General features: G+C 36.8%; 1 long non-coding RNA gene across 14 annotated transcripts in view; it reads right to left on the reverse strand.

Moving 5' to 3' along the window:
• The window catches only part of LOC105305443, a 183,879-nt gene that overhangs the window by 133,535 nt on the left and 23,813 nt on the right, over nt 1-26,531 (reverse strand). For 10 of the 14 annotated variants that reach the window (XR_002777208.1, XR_002777200.1, XR_002777202.1 and 7 more), the window contains one exon: nt 23,124-23,188. The exons of the other annotated variants lie outside the window; for them this stretch is intronic. This is a non-coding gene — a long non-coding RNA (uncharacterized LOC105305443). The remainder of the gene's footprint in view (nt 1-23,123; nt 23,189-26,531) is intronic. 14 annotated transcript variants of the gene reach the window in all.

A 26,531-nucleotide genomic window follows, 5' to 3' on the forward strand; every position in this document is an offset into this window, starting at 1 on the left:
CACTAAGAGCTGTGCTAACTATGCAAAGAACTATAGCACCAATGTAGCTATACAATATTTAATATTTATTAAGCATTAAGAACTATACAGAGTACATAAACAGAGAGACCGCTCACCTACAGAACTTAAGCATTCAAAAGCACATAACAGTGACCAACCTAGGGAACAGTTTAACAGTTTCATTCATTACAACAGCTTTGTTCTATAAGCACTTAAAATGTTCTTGGTTTGCAACAACAAAGTCAGTTTTTAAAAACTGGAGAACTATCACTGCAGCCAAGAGTTAAAGCACCTATGTTGAGAGTCAATAAAAGAAAATTAATTGAATAAAGAACTCATACAACTCAACACCAAAAAAAAAAAAAAATCCAATTAAAAAAAAAATGGGCAGAGGACCTGAATAAGGATTTCTCCCAAGAGGATATATGGATCTCCAATGGACATATGAAAAGATGCGCAATGTCACTAATCAGAGAAATGCAAATTAAAACCATAATGAGATATTACCTCACATCTGTCAAAATGGCCATCATCAATAAATCAACAAACAACAAGTGCTGGTGAGGATGTGAAAAAGAGGGAACCCTTGTGCACTGCTGATGGCATTTCGAATTGGTACACAGCCACTATGGAAAACAGTTTGGAGGTTCCTCAAAAAATTAAAAATAGAACTACCTTCTGACCCAGTAATTCCACTTCTAGATATTCATCCAAAAAAAAAAAAAAACCCCAAAACACTACTTTGAAAGGATTTATGCACCTCTAGGTTCACGGCAATGCCATTTACAATACCCAAGATATGGAAGCAACCTAAGTGCCCATCAATAAATGATGGATAAAGATGTGGTACATATATACAATGGGATATTACTCAGTCATAAGAAATGTAATCTTACCATTTGCAACAACATGGATGGACCTAGAGGGTATTATGCTAACTGAAATAAGTCAGACAGAGAAAGACAAATATATGATTTCACTTATATCTGGAATCTAAGGAACAAAATAAATGAACAAACAAAATGAAAACAGGCTCATAGATACAGAGAACAACCTGGTGATTGCCAGGTGAGAGGAGGTTGGAAACTGAATAAACTGAATGATAAAGGTGAAGGGATTAAGAAGTACAAATTGATAGTTACAAAATAGTCACAAGGATGTAAAGTACAGCATACCGAATGTGGTCAATCATATTATAACTATGTATAGTATCAGGTGGGTACTTACAAGGTCAGGGGATCACTCTGTAAATTATATATATGTCTAACCACTGTGCTACACACCTGAAACTAATATAAAATAATATTTAACATCAACTCTAAGTAAAAAGAAAAAAAGAAAAACAGAAAATTAATTGGGAATAAGTGGATTGGCACTGACGTACAATGTTTCTGAAAAGTGAAATCATCTTCCAATATTTCTAAAGGAAGCATGAAGCCCTCTTTTCTCACTCCAACTTGTTTCTTTGGACCTTAACATTATGCATAAAAAACGTCTAACTTCTATGATTTTGAACAGGTTCTAAAAAATACAAAGAAAGTTTTCATTATAAACAACAGCGAGAAAAAGAATAAACTTTTTTCTGCTTACTATAAGACAAGAAACATGCAAAGTGAGCCAAAAACTGTTAATGCTTAACTCAGAAACTTCCAGTCAAGATAGTGGAATAGGTAAACACTGTGCTTGCCTCTTCTTATAACCACATCAAAATTACAGCTAAATTACAGAATACTCATCATTGAAAATCACCTGAAGTTTAGCTAAACAGAAGTCCTACAACTAAGGACATACAGAAGCCACTTGGAGAATGGTAGGAGGGGTGGAGATACGAAACAGGCTGAACCCATACTAGTGGTTACGGTTGAGAATCAGGAGGGACATCTCAGGCTGAGAAGGTTCTGCTGGAGGAGTGAGGGGTTCCAGCCCCACACCAGGCTCTTCAGCCCAGGGTTCCAGTGATGGGAAGAGAAGTACCCACAAAATCTAGATATGAACATCAGCAGGGATTGTGGCTGAGTGGGGCAGAGGGCTGCAAAGGTCCCAGATGCTCCTCTTGGAGGGCCTGTACATGGACTTACTCAGTGATGAACTCACACTGGGGTCCAGTGCTGAAGCGGCAGCTCAAAGAGAACTGGAGACATAAGAGGAGGAATTGAATTGTCTGGCTTCAGGGTAAGGGCTGGAGGGGCAGCTTTCTCCCAGACAGAAGTGCTGGCAGATGCCATTAATCCTTTGTTAAGCCCTCCTTCCACCAGTGTATACATACAGGTGGCCACCACATCTGAGTCTCCATCAACATGGCTAACATTGGTCGCCCTGCCCTGGTGAATCCCTGAGATCCTGCCCTACCCAATTTGTGGGCCCACCCAAGCCATTTCCAGTGGCTTTTCCATGCAAACAGCCTGTCTTGACTCATGCTGTGGACTTTCCGAAAATCTCTCAAAAGTTCACAAAACCCAAACAAGTTTCATCTGGCCTCTGTATGCACAAGGCCTCTTGCTTAGAAGCCTCATGACTGGCACTAGCAGCAGCTGGCCTCAGTTCATGGCATGGCCTCTTGAGACACCTCTAAGCCAAGCATGGATGGCATCCACCTGTAGATTGTGTGGTGGCTCCTGCCAGGTCACCCTGGGCAGGGCACAGGCTGTGGCTTAACTTGGCCTGCAGTGGGGCCCCTCCCAGGAGGCCCTAGGGGCTGGCATACCCGGTGGCCAGCTTTAGACTGAGCTGGAGCACTTTCCGGGGCCACATTCAAGAACACAACGACACAACCAAAGGGCAGACTGGGCATGTACCAGAGCCCTGCTAAAGCAAATCCTGCTTCATAGGGTCAGTGCTTGCACAACAGATTCTCGCCTGTAGTCACTGGTCAGTCCTCACAACCAATCAGCCAAAGGGTCAATCCCTCTCACTAAAGTACAAACAGCAACAAAGACTCAACTATAACAGGAGGGCACACACAACCCACACAAGAGACACACCTATAGCACCCAGTTCAGGTAACCAGGGAAACTGTGCCGCTGGGTCCCACAGGACACCCCACTACATAAGTCCACTCTACTAATACCAGGAGACATAGCAGCCATACCTCATACATAGAAACAAACACAGGGAGGTGGCCAAAATGGGAAGACAAGTAAATATGTTCCAAATTAAAGAACAGAACGAACCTCCAGAAAAAGAAGTGAACGAAGTGGAGACAAGCATTCGACCAGACATAGAGTTCAAAAAACTGGTTATAAGGATGCTAAATGTACTACTTATGGGAAGAGCAGATGAACTCTGGGAACTTTAACAAACAGATAGAAAACAAAAAATGGAGATGGAAAACATAATAGGGAGCCATTAAGAAATGAAGATTACAATAACTGAAATAAAGAATACACTAGAAGAAATCAACAGTAGAGGAGATGAAGCAGAGGATTGAATCAGTGATTTAAAAGGTAGCAGAAAACACCCAATCAGAACAGCAAACAGAAAAAAATTATATTAAAAAAATCACTATACAAACATGGTGGAGTGAAAGACGCCCCCAGATCTTTCCCCTTGAAACAACAATAAGCTGAACATCTAAAACTCAACAAAAAACACCCAAACTGCACACCAGCACATCTGAGCATGGGATCTATGCATAAGAGCTACTACAGGTCAGAACCCCGGGTGTTGGGCAGTGGACTGGGAGAAATAAAGAAGCTGTCTCTCGCAGCCTCCTGAGCCACCTGTAGAAGGAGGGGGAGCAGAGAAGCTGCGGCAAGTTCCCTTAACAGCACTACCTGGGAGTGCTGTGAGTTCCACGCAGCCAGAGGCAGGGCCTAGTCATCAGGGCAGAAAGCAGAAAAGCAGACAGCAGAGAAACAATAGTTGATTTTTACCAGCTTCGGTTGCAAAACCAAGGCTGAGCCACAGTCCCCAACCCTCAACCTAGAAGGCCCTTCCTCCCATATACTCTGAGACCAAACACCACAGAGCCCAAGGGAATCTAAGCAAACAATACCGAAACTGCTGCTAACACTAACAGGGACTGAAGCTGTGGGTAGCGAGCATGACTATACATCTACAAGAAAATAAAATGGAATTATTAAGACTTTATATAAAGCAGGGATCCAAGAGGCTTAGATGCCACCTACTGAAAACCACAAAAAAAAAAAAAAAAGAGCACGCTGTCTTCGTAGCAGGCTAAAGAGAGACCTTTATATAATAAATTGTCTTTCTGGAAAAAAAAAAAGGAAGAATACATTTCCACTGATGACCAGGTGGAGAAATAGTCCATTAAACATCATGAACAACCAAGGCAAGAAGGCATCTCAGAAAGAAATAGAAAAATCTCCAGAAAATAAGCTTACAAACATAGAAATATTCAACTTAAATGACAGAGAATTCATGATGGTATTTCTGAAAAAAACTAAGTGAGTTCGAAACGAGTCATATCAACAATTTCAAGAACTGAAAAAACAACTAGATGAGCAGAGCAAGGAGACTGAAACCCTCAAAAAGAACAGAATAGATTTCTGGAGGAAAAAAACACACTGCAAGAGTTGAAAAATGAAATAGCAAGCTTGAGAAATAGAGTCGACCAAATGGAGGAAAGGATCAGTAATATCAAAGACAAATCTAGAAAGAAATCAGAAGGAAGAAGAGAGAAACTGAAGAATGAAAAAGAATGAAAGAGAAATACAAGAATTAGCTGATACCATCAGGAAAGGAAACATAAGAATAATAGGCATTCTCAAAGAAGAGAAAAAGGAGCAGGGAATAGAAACTATTTTCAGACACAAGCTTGATGAGAATTTCCCAAATCAAAGGATTGAACTGGAGCTTGAAATTCAAGAAATCAACAGAACACCCAATTACCTCACCAAAAAAGGTCTTCTCCAAGACATATTATACTAAAATATTCAAAAACAAATGACAAAAAAGAATTCTCAGGGAAGCCAGAGAAAAGAAAACTGTAATCTAAAAAGAAAAATCCATTAGATTATCCCCGGACTTCTCAGCATACACCTTACAAGCCAAAAAGGAATGGAATTAAATATTTGAACTATTAAGTGAAAGGAACTACCAGCCTAGTATAATGTATCCTGCTAAGTTCTCCTTTAGATATGAAGGAGAAATTAAGACGTTTAAAGACATACAAAAATTGAGGGAATCCTCCACTATGAGGCCTGCACTACAGGGAACAGTGAAAGGGGTCAGCTTACCTAAAACAAAATGACAAAAAAAAAAAAAACATAATTAAGAGTAAAGTGACTATCAGGCAAATAGAAGCAGAGGTGTGCAACCCTTACCAAGAACAGGGCATTATAAGCTTAAACAATAAGAGATTTGCCATGACAAAATAGTAATGAACTTTCAGCATACATAGGGACAAACTGAGATAACAATGAATGAAAAGGGGAGGATTCGAAGATCCAAATACGCAAAGGAGAATGGAGATACGGCACGTGCAGAAGATAATGGATGATTATATATATATAAAAAACTATTTGTAAGCAACATCTCCGATAAGGGCCTAATATCCAAAATATACAAACAACTCATATGACTCAATAACAACAAAAAAACAAATGATCCAATCAAAAAATGGGCACAGGACCAGAACTGACACTTCAGCCTAGAGGACATACTAATGGCCAACAAATATTTGAAAACATGCTCAATATCGCTAGCCATTAGGGAAATGCAAATCAAAACCACAATGAGATACCATCTCACACTTGTTAGAATAGCTATAATCAACAGGACAAGTAATAACAAATGTTGGAGAGGATGCAGAGAAAAAGGAACCCTCATACACTGCTGGTGGGACTGCAAATTTGGTACAGCCACTACGGAAAACAGTATGGAGGTTCCTCAAAAAACTAAGAATTGATTCAGCAATCCCTCTACTGGGTATTTACCCCTAAGACTTGAAAACCCATATCTAAAAAGATATTTGCTCACTAATGTTCATAGCAACATTATTCACAGTGGCCAGGATATGGAAGCAACCGAAGTGTCCTACGATAGATGACTGGCTAAAGAAGCTGTGACCATAAGAAGAGATGAAGTACCGCTATTTGCGACAACATGGATGGACCTCAAGATAATCATGCTAAGCGAAATAAGCCAGACAGAAAAAGTTGAAAATCACATGATATCATTTATATGTGGGATATCAACCTAAAAGCAACAAATAGACAGGACAAACAGAGACCCATTGACATGGATATAGACTAGTGGTTACCAGAGGGTAGGGTGTGGGGGAAGAAGTGTAGGTAGACGGTTAAACGAGGTCAAGTATAGGGGGTTAGGGGGAGGGTGAAGTAGGTAAAGGGGATCAAATATTTGGTAGCTGAAAGAAACTGGACTTTGGGTGGTAAACACGCAATAGAATATACAGATGTCAAATTATAATGTACACCTGAAAATTATATAATATTATTAAACAATGTTACTCCAATAAACTTAATTTTTAAAAAGTTAAAATAAAATAAATTAACTAAATAAATGAATAAATATAGTTTAAGGGGCCTCTGAGACAACATCAATCAAACCAACATTCACATCATAGGGATAACAGGTGAAGAGAGAGAAAAGAATTAAAAACCTATTTGAAAAAAAAAATAATGAAATATTTTCCCATCCTGGGTAAGGAAATAGACATATAAGTCCAGAAAGTGCAGAGGGTCACAGACAAGATGAATCCAAAGAGGCCCACACCAAGGCACATCATAATTAAAATGCCAAAGCTTAACCCATTTCCAATAACAAAAAATGTGCAGCTTGCTGCCAGCTTTAATTTTACAAAAACACTCTTTGAGGCTGAAGCAAATCTTACTGGTTTTCAATGTGAAAATGAAATATAAAAACAGTTCTTGCAGTTATTTCTAAACGGAACTTGTTTCTAATCCTAATGCAACAAAAATGTATACATAAATCAGATTCATCAAATGAATCTTAAGCTAACAACTGTTTGAGAACGATGTTAAAATCACGGATAGAAATGCTACGTTTTCTAGGATTTGACATTTTTAACGATCAAGAATTACTATATTTTGTAAATGGAAATATCAGTACTAAAATCAGAATGCTATAAATAGAACGATGCCATTTGTTTCCAAAGACTATCTATATACTAGAACAAGCAGAAATAATAAAAGCGAAATATTTTGTGTATATTTTGAGGGTAAGGTTAGGATTGTAATTAGCAATTTCTCTTGGGGTAAATGCTGTAGGTGCCAAGAGCCACTGATGAGTATTCTCGAGGTGAACTGGAAAATAAGTTAATGAAAAAAAAAAAATCTTAAAAGCAGTAAGAGAAAAGCCATTAGTTACCTACAAAGGAGCTCCCATAAGATTGTCAACTGATTTCTCAATAGAAACTGCAGACCAGAAGAGACTGGCACAAAATATTCAAAGTGATGAAAAGCAAGGACCTACAACCAAGATTACTCTACCCGGCAAAGCTATCGTTTAGATGGAAGGACAGATAAAGAGCTTTCCAGACAAGAAAAATCTAAAGGAGTTCATCAACACTTCTTTAAGAAAATAGACGGAGGGTCTTCTTTAAGAAAATAGATGAAAAATATGAGTAATAAAATGACAATAACTACATACCTATCAACAATTTCTTTGAATGTAAGTGTTTTAGATGTTCCAATCAAATGATAGGGTGGCTGAATGGATAAGAAAACAAAATCCTTACATGTGCTGCCTACAAGAGACTCACTTCAGGTCAAAAGACACACAAAGATTGAAAGTAAAGGGCATGGAAAAAGATATTTCATGAAAATGAAAAAAAAAAAATCTTGGGTAGCAATACTTATACCAGACAAAATAGACTTTAAAACAAAGGCTATAACAGGAGACAAAGAAGGACCCAGTTATCCCACTTCTGGGTATTTATCCAAAGAAACCAAGCACACTACTTCTAAGGGACATGTGTATCCCATCCACATGTTCATTGCAGCATTATTTACAATAGCTAAGATATGAAGGCTACCTGGATGTCCATCAAGGGATGAATGGGTAAAGAGGTGCCTATATACAATGGAATATTACTCAGCCATAAAAAAGAATGCCATCTTGCCACCTGCAACAACATAGATAGGCCTAGAGTGTATTGTGTTGAGTGGACTAAGTCGGAGAGAGAGTGTTGAGTGGACTAAGTTGGAGAGAGAATGACAAATGCCATATGATTTCATATATGTGTAGAATCTAAAGAACAAAATGAAACAGGAACTCATAGATACAAAAAACATTTTGATGATTATCAGATAGGAGGGGGTTGGGAAAAGGGTGAAATGGAGAAGGGTTTAAGAAGTTCAAATTGGTCGTTACAAAATAGTCATGGGGATGGAAAGTATAGCATAAGGAATATAATAAGTATGCAATAATGGTGTCATATGGGTATTAGATTTATCAGGGTGATCACTTCATAAGTTATATAAATGTTTAATCACTATTTTCTACACCTGAAACTATATTTTATGCCAACTATAATTTAAAAATAAAAATTAATATTAAAAATGTTTAACTCAGGTTGTCAAAATAAAATATGGAGGAGGTTCATGGAAAACAGTCACAACTCTGCTAAATATTACTGTAAAAATTCTTTAAGTGTCCAGTCTCATACATAAAATTTTCTAGAAGTTTATAGCTAAATAGCAATTATTTCTCATTTCCTTCAAAATGTGTTCACATAGCTCTTTAGTTTGAAAGATATAAATGATCTAGTACACTGTGTAAATGAATTCATTTGGAAAGCCTGTCATTCATACGCCTGAAAAATGCTTGTTTCCTGTGTTCCAGGAGACCATATTTGTAATTAATAGTTTTTGTAAGATTTACATTGTATGCTTCTCATGTGATTAGACACTAGCAGGGCCAGTGTGGGTAGCAACTGAGCAGCAGTAAAATGCTCACTTGCTCAAATACTCCCAGGCCTAAAATAATAAGCCTTTGGCCTTTGGTTATGATCTCTCCAAGGCTTTGTTTAACTTTTTTTGTACCATCCCCAAAAGAAATGATAGCCACAAATATATGAATAAATACTACACACTAATTTATTTGTCAGCAAAAGCACCAGTGAAAAGAAACTTAAAGTGTCTCCCCTATCCTTCACCCACCCAACCCTTGTGGCCCAGCTAGCAGTTGGGTTTCCTGAGGTCAAGGAAATGAAAGGAGAGAAAAGAAGGTTATTAACAGTAGGTGAGAAACTCGAGAGACTGATTTCTCTACTTCCTTAGGTTATCTTAAAGGCAGGCAATTCTATTTTATGTTTGTTTAACTCTCAAATAACTTTGCCTATGCACATATCTCAAGACGTAAATTAAAACATGCTGAGGAAAAAAAATGTAGAAGACACAACTCACAGAAAAGCAACACATTTTTATCTCTTGGTCAAGAGAAAAGCATTCTGGGAAAGTGAACAAACTGGACACACAATACCTCACAGCCTTGGAAGCTTAGCTATTTTATGGGTAGATCACAGCTCAAGACTGCCGGCTTGTTGGAACCATAGCACATCCATCTTTCCCTCGTGCCAACATCAACCTGATGATGAGTTTTCCGAATAAGTTGTCTCTGTTGGCCGAGGGAGATCCTTACAGCATCATTACTCTTTGTTCGGAAGGCAGTTTCATTTCATATAGCATCACCACATTGAAGTTGATTTGGGAAAGGTGGATGTGAAGCAGAACGAAAGGAAAACGATATATCCTCTGTGGAAATTCCAGACCTTTCTGCTGCTTTCAAGAACACCAGAGTTCACTATATTCAGAGGATAACTCAGATAGTGCAAAAGCCAATATTCTGGGTCATAAAGCCATAAACCAATAAAATAAGCCTCAGACTGTGTTGTGCCTCTCCCATTTGTTATTCTCATCTTTCATATGTAGCATCTTCTGAATTTAATCACAATTCTTCAAAGTATTACATTAATTGGGGACAAAAAAATGATGCTAAGAACCGAAAATCACCTGTATTTTGAAAAATAATTTATAATAGAAATATTCATGTTACTATACAAAGCAGCAAAAAGTGAGTTTTGAATTCTTAGAAAAGAATATCAAACTATTACTTTAAAAAGCTAGATAAATATATATGAATATTTAAATACAACAAATAATTTGAAAGCATTTAAGATATGGACTTATAAAGAATAAAAAGTCTGATTTAATAAGACAGTATAATTTTAGAAGATTTGTCTTTCATTTTAAAATTTATTATTGTCATAGTAAAAAATGTTGACAAAATGAGGTTTACTTTTCAGTTGCTGTGTAATTTCTCGGCCTTCTTTCTACCTGCCAGCGTGCATGAGACTGCTGTTCAACTTAAGGCCAAAATATAAAATTCTCTATGGCTCTATTTCCTTTTAAGTAAAATGAGAAAATCATCAAAGATTAGGTTCGGCCTCTCACTACTTTTCAGAACAAGTAAAACTTATAAAGCACTTTGCAAATATTTTTTTAAAAGCTATTTTAAAAGATTGGGGGGGGTAAAAGCATAATAAATATTTCTAGATAGAAATTTTTATTTTATAATTACTTTTTAATTTTATAAGTCTCATATATTATCAAATGTATTTTACAACAACCACATCCCTAAAGAAATATTTTTAATAAATACTCTTTGAACTGAGGAACTGTCTCAAATTGGAGACCAAAGGAGACATGATGACTAAAAACACTGTGGGATCCTGGATGGGATCCTGGAACAGAAAAAGGACATAAGTGGAAAAACTGGTAGAATCCAAGTAAGTCTGGAGCTTAGTTAGTAGTTTTATACCACTGTTCATTTCCTGGTCTCGATAAGTATACCACTGTTAATGCAAGACTGAGGAAGCGGGTAATGGGCACATGGAAACTGTGTATTAGTTTTGCAACTCTCCCGCAAATTTAAAATTAGTTCAAAATAAACACGCTAAAAAACACTTTGAGGAAAACAACACTAAGAAAGAAAATCAATTGCTAGATATTTTATTAAGAACCTAAATCTTCTAAAATAGGTTAATACATGATTCGATTCCACTAGTGAAATGATTCCACTAGATGGCACCCTATTTTCTTCTTCATATTCCCCTTTTCACATATCTGTCATCCATCACATTATATGTTTCTTGAGTTTATTTTATAGGCCCAATGGGCACCATCTCTTTGTATAATGGATTCTATCATTTGACTCTCACTGCATAAAACAATGTTTGTTTTATTTTCTTGAAATGTCTTCTTCCAGGATTTAAGCTTCATTATCTTCCTAGAATTTTAAGATAAGGTTTATAAATTCAGTCATTTAACATATTTATGGAGCCTTTACTTTGTGCTACATCACCTCTACAGCCTAAGGCAACTCATTCTCTTTAGTGGTGACCACCATTAAAAAACTGCCCATACTCCTGCACACTTGAAAACTGCGTAAGATCCAAAGAGCAACTTTGAGCAAGGAGTGAAGAAATGCTTTGCATTTTGTTTTCACAACTCTCATGATACTCAACACCTCATTGACCTTCACTGCTCAAATAAAAGATTAGATATTCAATAACTCTAGATTCCTCTTTTTATGTCAAAGTTAAAAACCTAAGTTTCTTTTTAAGTTAAAGCCAAATAGCTAAGAGTCTACCAGTTCCAGTATGGTTTGGCTTCTGTACGTACTCCAATCTTATTTATATGCAGCATTTCCTGGTCCATTCAATAACATCCTTTTAAACATTCCTGTCATCCATGTTTCTCCATTTGTCATAGCTCTCTGATGAGAAGCTCTAATAAACTCAAGACAACAAGTTCCATTCCATTCTAAAGTTTTACTTTAGCAACGATATTTCAAATACTGCTAATGTGAAGTTTTTTTATAAAAAATATTAAAGCCATTTGAGGTTGTTTATATGTCAAAATGAAAATAAAGTCATGCTGTTGACTAACTTATTTCCAAGTTCTACTTTTAGTTAAGCCTAGAAAACATTCAATCTCTGAATTTTACAGAATAAACACTTAACACGTTTAGAATGAACTGTATAAGTGATTCTACATAAGAGAGAATATACTTTTAACACTTGGCCTTAGCCAAAACTAGAAAACAGAAAATCAGGGGATACTCTCAATTTGCATTAAGTATCATGCAAAAAGTCTAAGGCAATTCTTCAACCAAATGGTCATAAAAATCTCTGTATTCATTTCTCATTCTCATACACCAACAAAACCTATGAAGGATAAAATTATCAAATTGGTTCTTAAAAACTATTTCCTTTTAAATACAATTTGTTCCAATTGTGAAAGCAAAATTTTTTGATGATATTTTCCCTAAATACAACCCAAAGCTCTACAGTATCTTTTTTTTTTTCTGGTGCTCTAAACTTCATCTAAATTTACCATCAGTTTTGAGGGAACACTATTTTGTGAGTCTGCTGTCAGCACCTCTATCTCTGAAAAATGGGTCTGGTTAAATTTAAGACAAAATTACTTAAATTATCTCCAACTTTAAATGCCAAGATATACTTTTTTGTGTTGAAGAAATTAAACAAACAATATATGCTTTAATAAGAATTTCAATTCATTATTTCTAAACCATTAGATTTTTTAAGAAAAAGCAAAACTACTTATCAACTTGTCTATATAGACACAAATTTATTTAAATAAATACTTCATTCAATTAATTGTTCAAAAATTTTCAATATCTTGTCAAGGAAACCTGAGGCTTGGCCCTTCCTATTCATACCATTCGAATTAAAGTACTTTGAGATACTTTTCTTATTTTTCAAGCTAAAGGGGGAAATTTATCTATTTATCCAAAGCCTTACTCAAATGAATAGAACTTGAGATTATCTTCCATATATGTGGAATATACTTATATTCCATATAAATTTTACATTTAATATATATTTAAGAGTGACTCAGGTCCCTGGAAATTCCGAATAACAAAAGAAAACAGAACAAAAAACAATGAGAAAATATGGTCATTTAAAAATTTTAGCTGAAAATTAAATATCCAGTCGTGTCTTTGGTCTAGCTGAGTTTGAGATCTTTAAGAAAAAAATGATAAATAACATCAAAATCCCCATGACACATCTAGATAAACCCATCATTAATGATTAATGATTTCTTTAATCAAATAATTGTTTAATCAAATAATAAATGCCTACATGCTAAGCACTGGGTTAAGTGGGTGCTGGTATTACAATAACCCTCATGGTGTCCTTGTCTTTAGGGAGTTTGTCTAATGGGGACAAGAGACTAGTCAATAATCGTTATCAACAAAACTAAGATACTATGAGAGAAAATGACAGCAAACCCCATTATCTGGCCCAGGGTCAAGTGGTATTAAGGAAAAGGAGTTTCAAGGAAAATAAAATAACACAAAAATATTTTCAACAAAGATGAAAACAAAAATTTTCTGATGAACGCTCAGATAATTGAACACTCCACAACAGGTTTTCTTGTCTTTTTACATTTGGTCAGTTGTATTTTTGCTCTATTTACATGCTATAATCTTTCTTTGAAAAAAAAATAGCATTTGAGGAGGGAAATGGAGAGAAAGGGAAAAAAAGATAAAAAAAAAAACAGCATCTATGTTTATGAAAATGATGGTTGGTCAGTTCTTATATTTTTATACTATGATTAAAAACAAAAACTAAGAAAATAAATTCAAACAAACCTTTGGTGTTTCCAGGTCACAGACATCACCACCAACTTTTTTGTTTTAAATCAGTTGTTCTTGCTTACATGGACACCCTATGGCATTTCTTCAATGCAAAACCACAAGTTCATCTGCCAAGAATTCCCCCAGGGAAGCGAGTGGAAAGGGAAGCCATATTTGAAAGAACTTCCCCAAAATGACTCCTTTAGATAAAGGAGAAACAACTTTGTAGGGATGAAGTGAACAACTTCCAGATTTCCCAGAGGGAATCCTTACTTACAACCAATTCAGCTGCCTTTTGTATTATAGCAACCTTTAAATAGCTTTCCTTCTTCTTATATCTCTTCGAAATTCACTATTGTTACTCATTTATGAGTTCACTGGTATTAGTCAGCACGAGTCAGTTAGTCACTATATCTTTTAAACCACAAACTCCCCACCCCCTTCTCTGGTTTTCTTTCCCCTTCAGTATTTTGCAACACTTAAGAATATGAGTAACTATACACAAGAAATGATGTTTGGCCTTTTTTGTTTGTAGTTTAAACAGTGACCATATCCCCCCATTAATAAAATGAATGCAACTCTTCATGGTCACATTTCTTCTAGTGAAGAGGTGACACTTGTGTTTAAACCTCCGAATTAATTTTTTTTCCCCACATATGTTGTTTGAGCATCATTTCTCATAAACTTATTTAGAAATAACTCACACGAATTATTTTTTCAAACAATAAATCAGTAAATGGATATCATTCTCTTTTGACATAGAGGTACTACTAGTCTAATTTCTGTTAATCACAGGTGAGGAATGGAAAATAATCCAGGAAACTGCAGATTGTGTTGGCCTTTTAAAATTGTCAATTAAGACCCAACAAAAGTGCCCCAATTTATCTTTTCAACCTTATCTCCCAAGACTTCCTCAAATCTGCCATCAATTCATGTTGGATTGAAGGAAAAAGCATCTCTGCTGTGAGCCATCCACAGAGACTATGAAAAATCCTCCTCTCTTCCTCTTTTCATCCACACCCAACCATCTCAAAGCAGATTCTCCTCCAGAAACCTTCACTAACCACCGTAACTGCCTGCCAGCCATGGCCTGCTCTCTGAACTCATAGTATGACTTATTATCCTAATCTTCCTGGCCTAGCACCTACTTACATCTCTTCCTAAGTAATCAGAACACTCCTTCTACAGATTCTATCCTTAATGTTCTCCATTTTACTCACAACACCTGGTATTTTGGTGCACACACTAACTATTTGCAAAACCTAATCTCTTCTATATCCCCCCTTTTAAAAGCAGGACATTACACAGACTCAGAATAAATTCTTGTTCACCCGGAGTTTGGGTTTCCTTCCCATCATTCAAGCATCCTGGCAGACCAGTGGTGTACAGACAATTAAAACAAATAATTAAAGTAAGGATTACACAGTAAAACAGTAATAAACAAAACTCAACATCTGTATCTCCTCATTTTCCTAATGAGCATGACAAACGTGCCCTTCATAATACTAAAGTAATCTGCCACTTCATGGGGACCTTTATTCCACATGGACACACACCATCATGAATTGCCATGGGATTGTCTATTTGGACTTTATAGAATGGCTATGCTGAATTGAGGGAGCATGTTCATTTTTTATGATATACTGTAACTGGACTGCTCCTCCTTGAATTTCTTAAGAAAAGGAAAGATAGAAGAAAGTGGTTGCCAACACGCAAATGGCAAAAGCTAGAAGTCACTTTTGGAGCCTAAAAAAAAAAAAACTTCACTAATCAATTGCTTTCCTTTTTCCTTTCTTGTGTGTGTGTGGCTGGGGGGGTGGGCACAGGGGGGAGCGGATGGCGGCAGGGGCCAGGATGGTAAAGGAACAAACTTCATGTCATGGTGAACATAATCTTTCCAATATGCTCATCATAATTAAAGTAAGGATTACACAGTAAAACAGTACCAACTACTTTCAAGACTCATTACCAACTACTTTCAAAACTGAACTTCTTAAATAATTTATATAAATCTGTGACTAGTCAGAAGCTTGGTTTTTTAAAATCTGACAAAATGACAGAAAATATAGCACTCTACACTTAGGATTTGTGCTTTTCATTGTATGTAAATTTTACCTCAAAAAATTGTAAAACAAATCCTCAACTTATAATGCAGAAGCATCAGAAAATAAGATAGGTGAATGGATGGCTAGATGAACAACTAGAAGGTTAGATATTTGATAAAGCAAGTATCTTAAAATGTTAGGTGGTAAGCGCATATGTGTTCACTATAAAATTCTTTCAAGTTTGCTGTAGACTTGGAGATTTTCATTAAAAATGTTATGGGACAAAATCAACAGTGTAAACTTATTTCAAGCCCCACCCCCCCACACACACACACAACTTGTTAAAATTTTTTTAAATTATTTCATTAAAAATTTTTTAAAATATTTCTTCTTGCCTCCAAATTGGCATTCACAAAGCATAAATCCTTGGCTTCCATCTTCTGCCTAAAGTAGATCCCTCACTGTGAGGGACAGATCTGCCAGGACCCTACTTGACTCATGCCTGAGAATCAGCCAAGTGCCCTGCCACTTGGCAGGACCTGAGTGTGCACCTCCTCCCCAGTATTCTGTCCTGGGAGGCAGGATAGAATCAGCTGTCACTGCTACAAAGTGGCTCACCTGTTCCTTAGTGCTCCTTGTTCACCCCATTCTCAGACTTTACCACCAGAGTGCCAGAGGGTCTGGAATCTCCTAGAAGCCACATTTCAAGCATACAGCATTTCTCCCAGACACTTTAGGTTTCTCTGTAAGCCTCTGAGCATTTCCCTAGGCTTTTATCCTCCCTTCATCCACCCAGCTGCACACTGCCTGACTTTCCTAGGAGAAAATCAAAGAACCAGAGAAAAGCAAGGCATTCCTAGAGTCTGGAGCCCAGGCATTTTCAGTGATAAAGTAGAGACCATACGCTGTGTGCAGGCCTGGCAACCTACAGTGGAATAGAAAGAGGGGCTCTCTCCCTCTGTTGCTCCTCACCCTTATTCAAGAATAATAAAAGGGACACGGAGGAGGAAAGGCTCATTTTCACAGCTCATACCTACTGGAGCCAGGAAACTGCTGATACTGCAGAATCTATGAGCAGAGGGACCCCCGCCACTATCCAAATTATGCTTTCCCATATGCCTCATCATTTTGCTCATAGCAAGAATCGAAGTCAAGAAAAAGTGAAAGTAATACTACATGATTCAATCTCCCAAACCACGTGTTCTTTCTTTCAAGTTAACCTTTGTCTTCTGGTTCTCTGGCAACATTGACTAAATCTAGACCACGGAGCATATTTATTGCTCATGTGGTTTTGCTTTAGCCAGAGTTGCTTCAACTCTGTGTTGGGGCCAGAATCCACATTGAAGCTGCTCTGTGAGAAAAATCCAGAGTCCAATGAGAAAATCTATTACTGTAACCCTAATGATCTCATAGGTCATCCATCCTTTCATGCTATAACAACTCCCTTCCCACCCTGTCTCTTTTTCCTTATCTCCTCCCTCTAAACATTCAAGTGAAGCACAGAGGAGAAAATGCCACCGCTGGTCATGCTCTCCAGCAAGCACTTGAGTACATGCCCTTAGTTCATGAAGGCAGGATGGACTTCGACTGACTTGAGAAGCTTGACCATCCTGCCTCCCAGGCACATTGTCTCCTGAGAGACAGTCTGAGGAACTGTAATTCTGAGAGGGGTAGGTGTGGGGATAAGGGGTATTGGGGGAAGTATGAACCTAAACCACTTAAACTGGAATTTCAGTTGAGGAAATTCCAAGTTTGCAAGTATAAAAGTCTGAAATATCACCATCAAAAATTTTATTTTTGTAGCATATGTGTCTCAATTTTTTCTATGTTCTCTGTGGTTTGGTTGCTCTAACTCCCAATAAAAGCTTTCATAAGAACACTTTACAAAAAGACACACTACCTTCACATGCGAATGAGTAAAGAAAATGTGGTATAGACAACAGAATACTATTTATTCAGTCTCTAAAAAGAAGGAAATCCTGTCACATGCTACAACATGGATGAAACTTGAGAACATTATGCTAAGCAAAACAAGCCAGTCACAGAAAGGCAAATACTGCAGGATTCCATTTATACAAGGTATCTAAAGTAGTCAACTCTTAGAAAGTAGAAGAGTGGTTGCCAGGGTGTGGGGTGGGAGGAGGGAAAATGTTGTAAAATGGCTACAGACTTTCAGTTTTGCAAGATGAAAACCTTCTAAAGATCTGTTCTGTTGCACAATGATGTGAATATAGTTAACATAACTATACCAGACATTTAAAATGGTGAAAATGGTATAAATTTTATGTTGCATGGGGTTTTTTTTACAATTAAAATACTCGCTGCCTTCACTCTACATTTTGAATACTCTAAATCTCCAATTCGATGTTTTGAAATTTTAAAAAGTATTTGAACAATTTTTCTTATTGAAAATAAAAACCCTCAAATTAAATTGCTTTGAAGATTCATGAACAATAATTAAAAAGCACTTGAAACCATTGCTTGCGACAAATTTGGTCATTTTAAGCATGCATGACATTTTCATAGCAGGAAAGATCCCAACATCCTTCTCAAGTGGTATGCATGGTATGCTGAATTGGCTTCTAAATCAAATGAGGCTGCTGATTTTTAGCAAAAGGATATATCACAAGACAATCTTAGAGACTGAACACTGTGGCTATTATAAAAAAGGCAGCAAAATGAATTAATTCATGCGTAGATGGAGAGTACAAGTATTACTAGCAGCTGGGACTTCATGAATGGTTCCTGCACAGACTCCCCACTACCAAAATTCTCTTTACTCTCTCATTGCTCTAAACACTGATCTATCATCATTCCTCTGTAAATGTAAAAGTTACTCTAAGGAGACAACATATATAAGAACAATAACTCTTTTAGGTTGACAGAGCAAAAAGGCAGGACAAACTTTTATTCCACCAGGCTTCCTTTCAGAAAAGACTAAATTCAAAGGAAACTACACATTTTCCAAAGCTCATGATTTCAACTTTCCACTGTAAGAATGATGACATAAGGAAATGGATTGGAAATGTCCAAGACTATTTCCCCCGTAATAGAAACGTAATGGACATGCCTATATCTTGGCCTTAGAGATTAAAAAGCAGATACTGTATAACTGAATTTCCCAATAGCTCATGACTCCTTGGCTTTGGGATCTATATAATACAGAAGAACGGTCTCCTTTGAATTTCACCAGAGGCATTACTCAGGTATGTGAAATAACAAACCAGATAGCAAATATATTTGCATAGTTTCTATGTGATTTGCATGCTTCTCCACAAACTGTAATCTATTTTAAAAAGAAAAGTAAAACTAGTTTCTGAAATTCCTATGGGTATGCCATGATTTTTCTTACTTCTGTCCCACTTCAATTAATTTGTACCTAGTGCTACTGTCACCAACATGGAACACTGCCCCAGCGGTAAATGAGATTTTAAAAAAAAACAGAGAGAAGCAAACCTGTGAGGCTTTATCCTGGGAGAACCCTCAGTGGGGATACCATAGGTCTAGGAAAGGCTGAAGTTCTAGGAAAAGCTGAAGTAAATACCTCCTGTTGGGAATATGAGGAATAAAAGAAAGAGGAGACCAAGCAGTGTAAAAGGTCATGGTTCAAGCAATAACCTGTGGTCCCAAGTTGAAATCAGAAAACTCTCCGAATTCCCAAATTCACATGCTCTTGAGCAAACAGGGGCTTAACTATGAAGTATGCAAGGCCTAGCTCTTCTCTTCTCCCATCATCTCTCATTGTCCATCTTCCCCAAATCTAGTCATAAGAATTGCTAAGTTACCTTTTACATGGTATTTTTCAAAGGGATTTGAAGTTCTCACCCTCTCAGAGATGTTCATGTTTTAATATAAATTATCAAAAATCATCCTGAAGCCAAGAAGAAAGTACTAATAAGAGTATTGGGGACTCCTGGAGGCCAGATATAACTTCTCCCAGTGGCCAGACCTGTCCTTTCACACCTCATTGGCAGCACCAGGCTCCCAACACCATCCATAACACACCAGCAGCACGCCCAGCGTATATGGATTGTTTCTCTCTGGTACAGCACAGAGGTCCCCTGGTGAAATTTCTGCCCCCTCAAATCAGGCAGGGTGGGCTGCATGATGATGAGAATGGGAACCTGGAATCCTCAGCCCAGGATTCAAGCTCAGCACCAAAGCAGACAGCAGGGTTTCCTCAAACCAGCCTTCTCCTGTCCCTGTCTAAAGAAACACATTTAACAATTCTTAGAACTATCTGACCGGACACCAATACAGGGCATCCTTTCTTATAAACAGTTCCAGTATTAGAATCAGCATATGCATATAGAAGCTGCAAAAAAAGAATGGATGCTTTGAGTGTCTTTTGGGACATCATTTAGATCTAAGTGGCCTGGAAGAGGCATTCTGGGCACATAAAACCAACTAGAAGAATTAAGGACAATTCCTATTATTAATAGCCAACACTCCCTATGGCATGGGAAAAAAAGTTATGTCAAAAAGGGGTGGGGCAGGGTGTGTGAAGATTATAAGAACTCTCAATTGTTGTATAGGTAATAAAAGTAACCTCAAGCTTCAGTTTCATCACTTATAATTTCAAGAATTCATGGGTTGTCTAGTGGAATGACTTCTAATGGTGGATATTTGGGCTTACAGATCCAACCCCTGGATCTAATTCTGAATTGCGGTAACCTACTCCGATAATCTTCTCTTCCCTCCTACATGCCCAAGAGAGCATCCACAATGAAACAAAGAAAAAAGAAGTAAAGACAAAAGAAGGACAAGGAGAATTATGTTCAAGCTTAAACCACAGTACAGATATTTTAAAGAGAAATACCTTTTTTAACAAAAAGAAAAGAAGGAACAAAAGAAAAGGAAGAGGCCTCCCCCATGGCAGGGATTTCATGAGGCACAGGGGATAAATATGGGCATACAAGAGGCCTTCTCCATATCCCTCAGTAAAAGAGCTGGACTGTTTTTATGTACCATTTGCCCTTTTTCATATTCTTTAATGTGCAAAGGGGCTTTGTAAACTTTAAAACAACCTCTCCATGTCACGAGTTTGACTTTTACTATGTCTCTCAGTCCTCAATGTCAACTACCCTAAGAATGTCTGAGACCGATTAAAAGTTCTAAAAGAATATGCTAAATACTCTCTTGCATGTATTTTTTTAACTCCTTTTCCACTTTCTCCCTTTGTCATCCTCTCTTAGAGAAACCCAATTCCTCTTTATATCCAATTCTTTGTCTACGCCATGTCTGTGCCCACTAAGTCAACAGTGATGAAAGAAAAATACACTCACACCAACACTCACTTTTATCATGGCCACCAAACTCAAGTGGGCCCTGAATTCTGTCAGTCTGATAATCATAATACATTTTGCTGATCCAATTACTCTCAGATTCTCCCAAATGACTATTTCATTCCCTTGGTTCTCTCTTCAAATCTCCAATGCCTCCTCACCCATCCTCACTCTTGGCTTCTTATTTCACTGAAATACTACATGCAACCATAAAAGACTTTCCATAAACCCCTACCATCACATCTGTCCTTCTATCCACATCTGTGCTTATATTACGATGGGTTAGCTAATGCTATAACAACAATAACCTAAAACAACAAAGACATTAGATGTCCATAATGGTCAGCTAGGGGCTCTGCTTTAGGTTATCCTTACGCAAGGATGCAGGTTGATGAGCATCCAGTTTCTAGAACATTACCAGTCACCGTAGCAGAGGGAAAATAACTTGAAGATTTTCGTGCTGACAATTAAACGCTATAGCACAGAAGAAATTACATGTATTGCTTAAGATAATTCACTAGCCACAACCAGTTACATGACCCCAACCAAGTCATAAGGAGCCAGGAAGTACAATCCTACCATGTATCCAAAACGCAGAGAGTGAAACATACTTGTTCTTAGTGCTTATGATCTCCAATGTGCCCACGTACTCTACCTTCTCTCCTATGAATATATTGAACTCCTAGGTAAGGCCAACGCACTCATGTACTAAATCCTTCTTGCCTCCTCAAAGACATCAGTTCTGTAACTGTCCCCACTATCTCCTGTCTCAAATGTTTCTCTCTACTAGATCATTCTTATCAGCATATAAACGTAATTATAATTACTCAATTTTTCCCACATTAAAACAAAAACGAGAACCTTGATTTCATGACTCCAGCTACAGCCCCCTTTCTTTGTTCCCATTTACAGCAACTCTTCAGAGTTGTCATACTAGTTCTAATTCCCCTCCCCCACATTTTCTTGAACTCACTCCAATAGTATGTTCCCTACAGTGAAACAGGACTAGTCAAGGTTTCCCATGACCTCTACACATTGGTACAGCCAATGAATGATAAGCTTTCAGTCCTTATCTTACCCACACTGTCAGCCTCATTTGATGCAACTGAACACTCTTTCCTTCTTGAAATGCTTTTCATACTTAATTCCCAAGACACTCAGTGTCTTGGTTCTCCTCCTACCTTCCTGGCCACAGTTGCTCAGTCTTTATTGACCCTTCTATGCTCTTTATTATTATTAACAGTGGGGTGTCACAGGACTCAGTGCTCAACTGGCTCCTCTTCTCTTCTACAACTCCCTTCCTTTGGTGGCTTCATTTCAGCTCCTGATTTTGAATGTCATCTATGCACTGATTTCTCCCAAATGTCCCGTGTTAGCCTGAATGGCAAAACTGAGAAAAATACTCAGCTATCCAATTGAGTATTCGATATTGCTCCTTGAATGTTGTCTTAGTCTATTCGGGCTGCTAGAACAAAAACACCATAAAGTGGATGGTGTATAAACAACAAACATTTATTTCTCACAGTTCTGGAAGCTGGGAAGTCCAAGATCATGCTTGCCAGCAGATTCAGCATCTGGTGAGGGCCCACTTCCTCACTGACAACCACCTTTTCACTGTAACCTGTCTTGAAAAAAAGGGGTCGAGGGAGCTCTCTGGGGCCTCTTTTATAAAGTCACTAATCCCTTAACACCTAATCATGATTAGGGGAACTAATCACCTCCTAATACCATCACATTGAGAGTTACGATTTTAACATATGAATTTGAGGGACACAAACATTCAGTTCACAGCAGAAGTCTAATAGGTATAAGAATTTTGTTAAGAAATGGACGACTCAAGTATAAAAATTGTCTAGTCCAACCCTTCCTTTTAGAAGTGAAGAACCCATAGCTCCCAGAAATAAACTAAGTTACCAAAGGTCAGGAAGGGATAAGAACTCTGATCACCTGATGTTTTTCCAGACACCTCTCCACCTCTGCTTAAAGAATAATACTGCATTTCATCAAAGTGACAAAAATAAAGGGGAGTGAAATATAACAAATAGTAAATTAAAATAGTAACAAACATAAAATACAATAAAACAGTAAGAAACTTAAGTACATTCCTAGTAAAGTTAAAATGGGAAACAACTAGAGCAGAAAGCAAGTCATAAAACCCTACTAAACGATTAACTTTACTTACCAGTTTGTGGAGTTTTCAGGTAATTCTAGTATGAAGTTAATTCCATTCACAATTTCATCCACAGCCTAAATACCAGAAAGGAATGTTGTCAGAATAGATGGTTTGGGTCTCTGGAGCTGGTAAATTAGTAAGAAAAGCTTTAAAAAGATGCAGCATTCCTAAGAGTGGTTTTTCACAAGTAGGGCTGCCAAAGGATCACCTCGCTATTGAGATGTATGTTTTCACTCTTGTTTATCTTTTTAAAAATTTTCCAGCCACATGACAAGGTTAGTTTCATAGCAAGAAATACATTATCTTTCAAATTCAAATGGACAACTTATTAAGAATTTGAGAGCAGGTGGGAAAAAAAGTCAAACTAAGTTAATATGCCTAAGCAAAGGTCACCTAAAGTGCCATTACACATAATGTAGATTATGTTCTTAAGACATGAGCCCCCAATTTTCAAACAAGTTGCAATACTGTAGCACACACAGACATATGTGTTTGTACATTTAATCATATCAAATGTAATCGTAACTCAACAAATTAAGTCACGACTTTAAATCCAATGCAGTTAACCATTCTTCTCATACATTTCCTTGTATGAAAAATGCAGTTAATTGTACCAGATCGTTTTTAATAACTTCCCATAGATTATTCTTTTGCAGGAGAAGCATGAGCTACATATTAAAAAGCAATGGCTTAGATAGTCTCTAGGATATTTTCTAATGGTCTAGGATTGTAAAATAGTTTAAAGATGAGGCAAGTCACAGGAAGACAACCCTGACCAGAACAGAGATTAAACTAGAGGTATGATAAGGTGCTGGTTCTCCAAGATCAGCATTAATATGTATTACCTCTGTTGTATAAAAATGCATATAAAACTAAGGAATAAAGACTTAAAGGAAAATCAATACTGGAAATTATGTCAACTTTTACTTTCAGAAACAATAAACCAGATAATTGGGGCCAAGACTCCCACTGAAGATAACTAAAGAAGCTGAGTAAAGTAGAAGAAAACATCTTAAGACTGGTATCAAAGAGCTATTATGATGGTGAAGAACAACTGAGTACCATGTCTGAAAGCCGATGGGAGAATATTCATGAGGCTGTTTTTTATTGCGGGGGCGGCGGGGGGCGGGGGTGTTGCTGATACCCTAGGAACATAAGATGAAGGTTATTTCTGATTGGTCTGAGGGAGACAAAACGGAAGCTGGGACCCACCAAGAGTTAAGTCATCTCATTTTGGAATAAAAAAATTAAGTGAACAGAAAGTAACCAGCCTTCATTTGGATTTACAACCAAGCTTCAAGTCATCTGGGTGGCTCAAATGACTTAAATTATTAACATGAGTCCAGAAAGCTAGTACCTTCAGGCATCTGACAGAAGAAAACAAAATCATCCTGTAGAAGCATACAACATCTTTTTCAAAATAAATATCCAGACACATTCAAAGATAACCATTTATGCAAGAAGAAAAAAACATGAGTAATAAAAATCAGAAAATAGAACAGAAAAACAGGACTCCAAGTATTAGAATTGCCAGAAATGGACTGTAAAATAACTGTGCTTAATATATTCAAAGATCTTAAAGACAGACTTAACAAATTCAGTAGGGAACTGGAAACATTTTTTTAATTACATTGATTTGAAAATGAACAAAATAATCCATTCTAGATCTCAAAATACAATTTTTTAAAAAATTAGAAACAGTAGATTAAGAATTAGTGAACTGAAAGATAAGTCAGGGGGAAAAGGTATTCAGAATGAATTACACACAGGCATAGAGAAGGACTAAAGTGTAAGGATATGAGATATGGTAGCAAGTCTCAAAGGTAGGCCACAATTGAACCATACTTCTCAGTATTCATGAATTTATGTAGTCTCCTCCCACATTAAATCTAGGTTAGCTCTAACAAAAGCTTTGGCTAATTTTAAGTTAAAAAATAGAGAAAAAGTGATACTATGCCCATTCTGGACTTATGTCTTAGGCTTATGCAAATTATGGCTGCTTCCATTTTTCTGAAAGCCCTTTTGGGAGCTGAGTCACCATGTAAGAAGTCTAGCTGCCCTACTGGAGAGACCACATGGATAGGATATGACAACAGGCCAGTTAAAGAAGACATAATCCTGAGACTAAGATGTCCCTGTCACCCCTGTTGAGATCAGCCTTCCAGCTGACCCATCAAGGGTACCAGACATGTAAGTGAAGGCATCTTTAATGTTTAAGCCCCAGATGCTTTCAGATTGAAGCCTCAAAGCAAGATCAGCAGAAGAGTCATCCAACCCAGCCCCAGTTTACCCACAGAATTTTGAGAAATAATGAAATGGCAGCTGCTTTAAGCCACTAGTTTTTGGAACAGCTTGTATGCACTAATAGACAGCTAAACAGAAACACATATAAAGAATACACACTAAGAATATTTAACACATATTTTATTGGAAATGAAGGAATAAGAAAATGGGTTAAAAACAATATAGAAATATAGTGGTTGAGTTTTCTGAAACTCACTAAAGACCTAATTCTCAGGTTCAAAAATCTGTAATAACCTCAAAAAGGACAAATTAAAAAAAATCTATGCCTAAGCATAGCATAGTGAAAATGCAGAAAACTGAAGATAGAGATAAAATTTCTAAAGTACCAGAGGAAAAATGGCAAATTACATTCAAAGGGTCAACAATGAGACTGACAGCCAACTTCCTCATCTCCCAAGAAGAAATTACTAAAGTTGGAAGGCAATGAAATGGTATCTTCAAAGTGCTAAAAGAAACTACCTAAATATAACAGTTCCAACCCAGAATTCTATAACCAGTGAACATATATATCGAAAATGAAGGTAAGAAAGACATTTTAAAAATAACACAAACTGAAAAAAAAATATCATTAGCAGAACTACATTAAAGGAAATAGAAATGATGTTTATCCAGCAAAAACTAAATACACCTAAGGTATTTAAAAATTAAATAACATATCTAAGTAACTCATAGGTCAAAGAAGAAACCAACACAAATTAGAAAATATTTTAAACTGAGTAACATTTTGCATACTAAACTTGTGGGATGGAAGCCAAAGCTACTTAGAATAAGAAATATATATGTTAGAAAATAAAGAACTGCTAAAAATTACAAAGCTAAGTACATATCTCAAGACATTAAGAGCAAAGGAAACCCAAAGAAAGCACAAGGAAGGAAATAGTAGAAGCAAAATGAAATAGAAAAAAAGCATAAAATGATGATCAACAAATGCATAAATTGGCCGTTTGAGATTAATAAACATGCCAAACCTTTGATATATACTGATTAATAAAACAGAGAAAGAGACATAACTGCAGATAATAAGGATAATTAAAGAGTATGTTTTAATCAAATTTATTGAAAAGTTTAAAATTGCAGACAAATTGGAAAAATTCATGAAAAATACAGTTTATC

Source organism: Pteropus vampyrus, unplaced genomic scaffold (genome assembly GCF_000151845.1).
Source record: "Pteropus vampyrus isolate Shadow unplaced genomic scaffold, Pvam_2.0 Scaffold387, whole genome shotgun sequence".
NCBI lineage: Eukaryota > Metazoa > Chordata > Mammalia > Chiroptera > Pteropodidae > Pteropus > Pteropus vampyrus.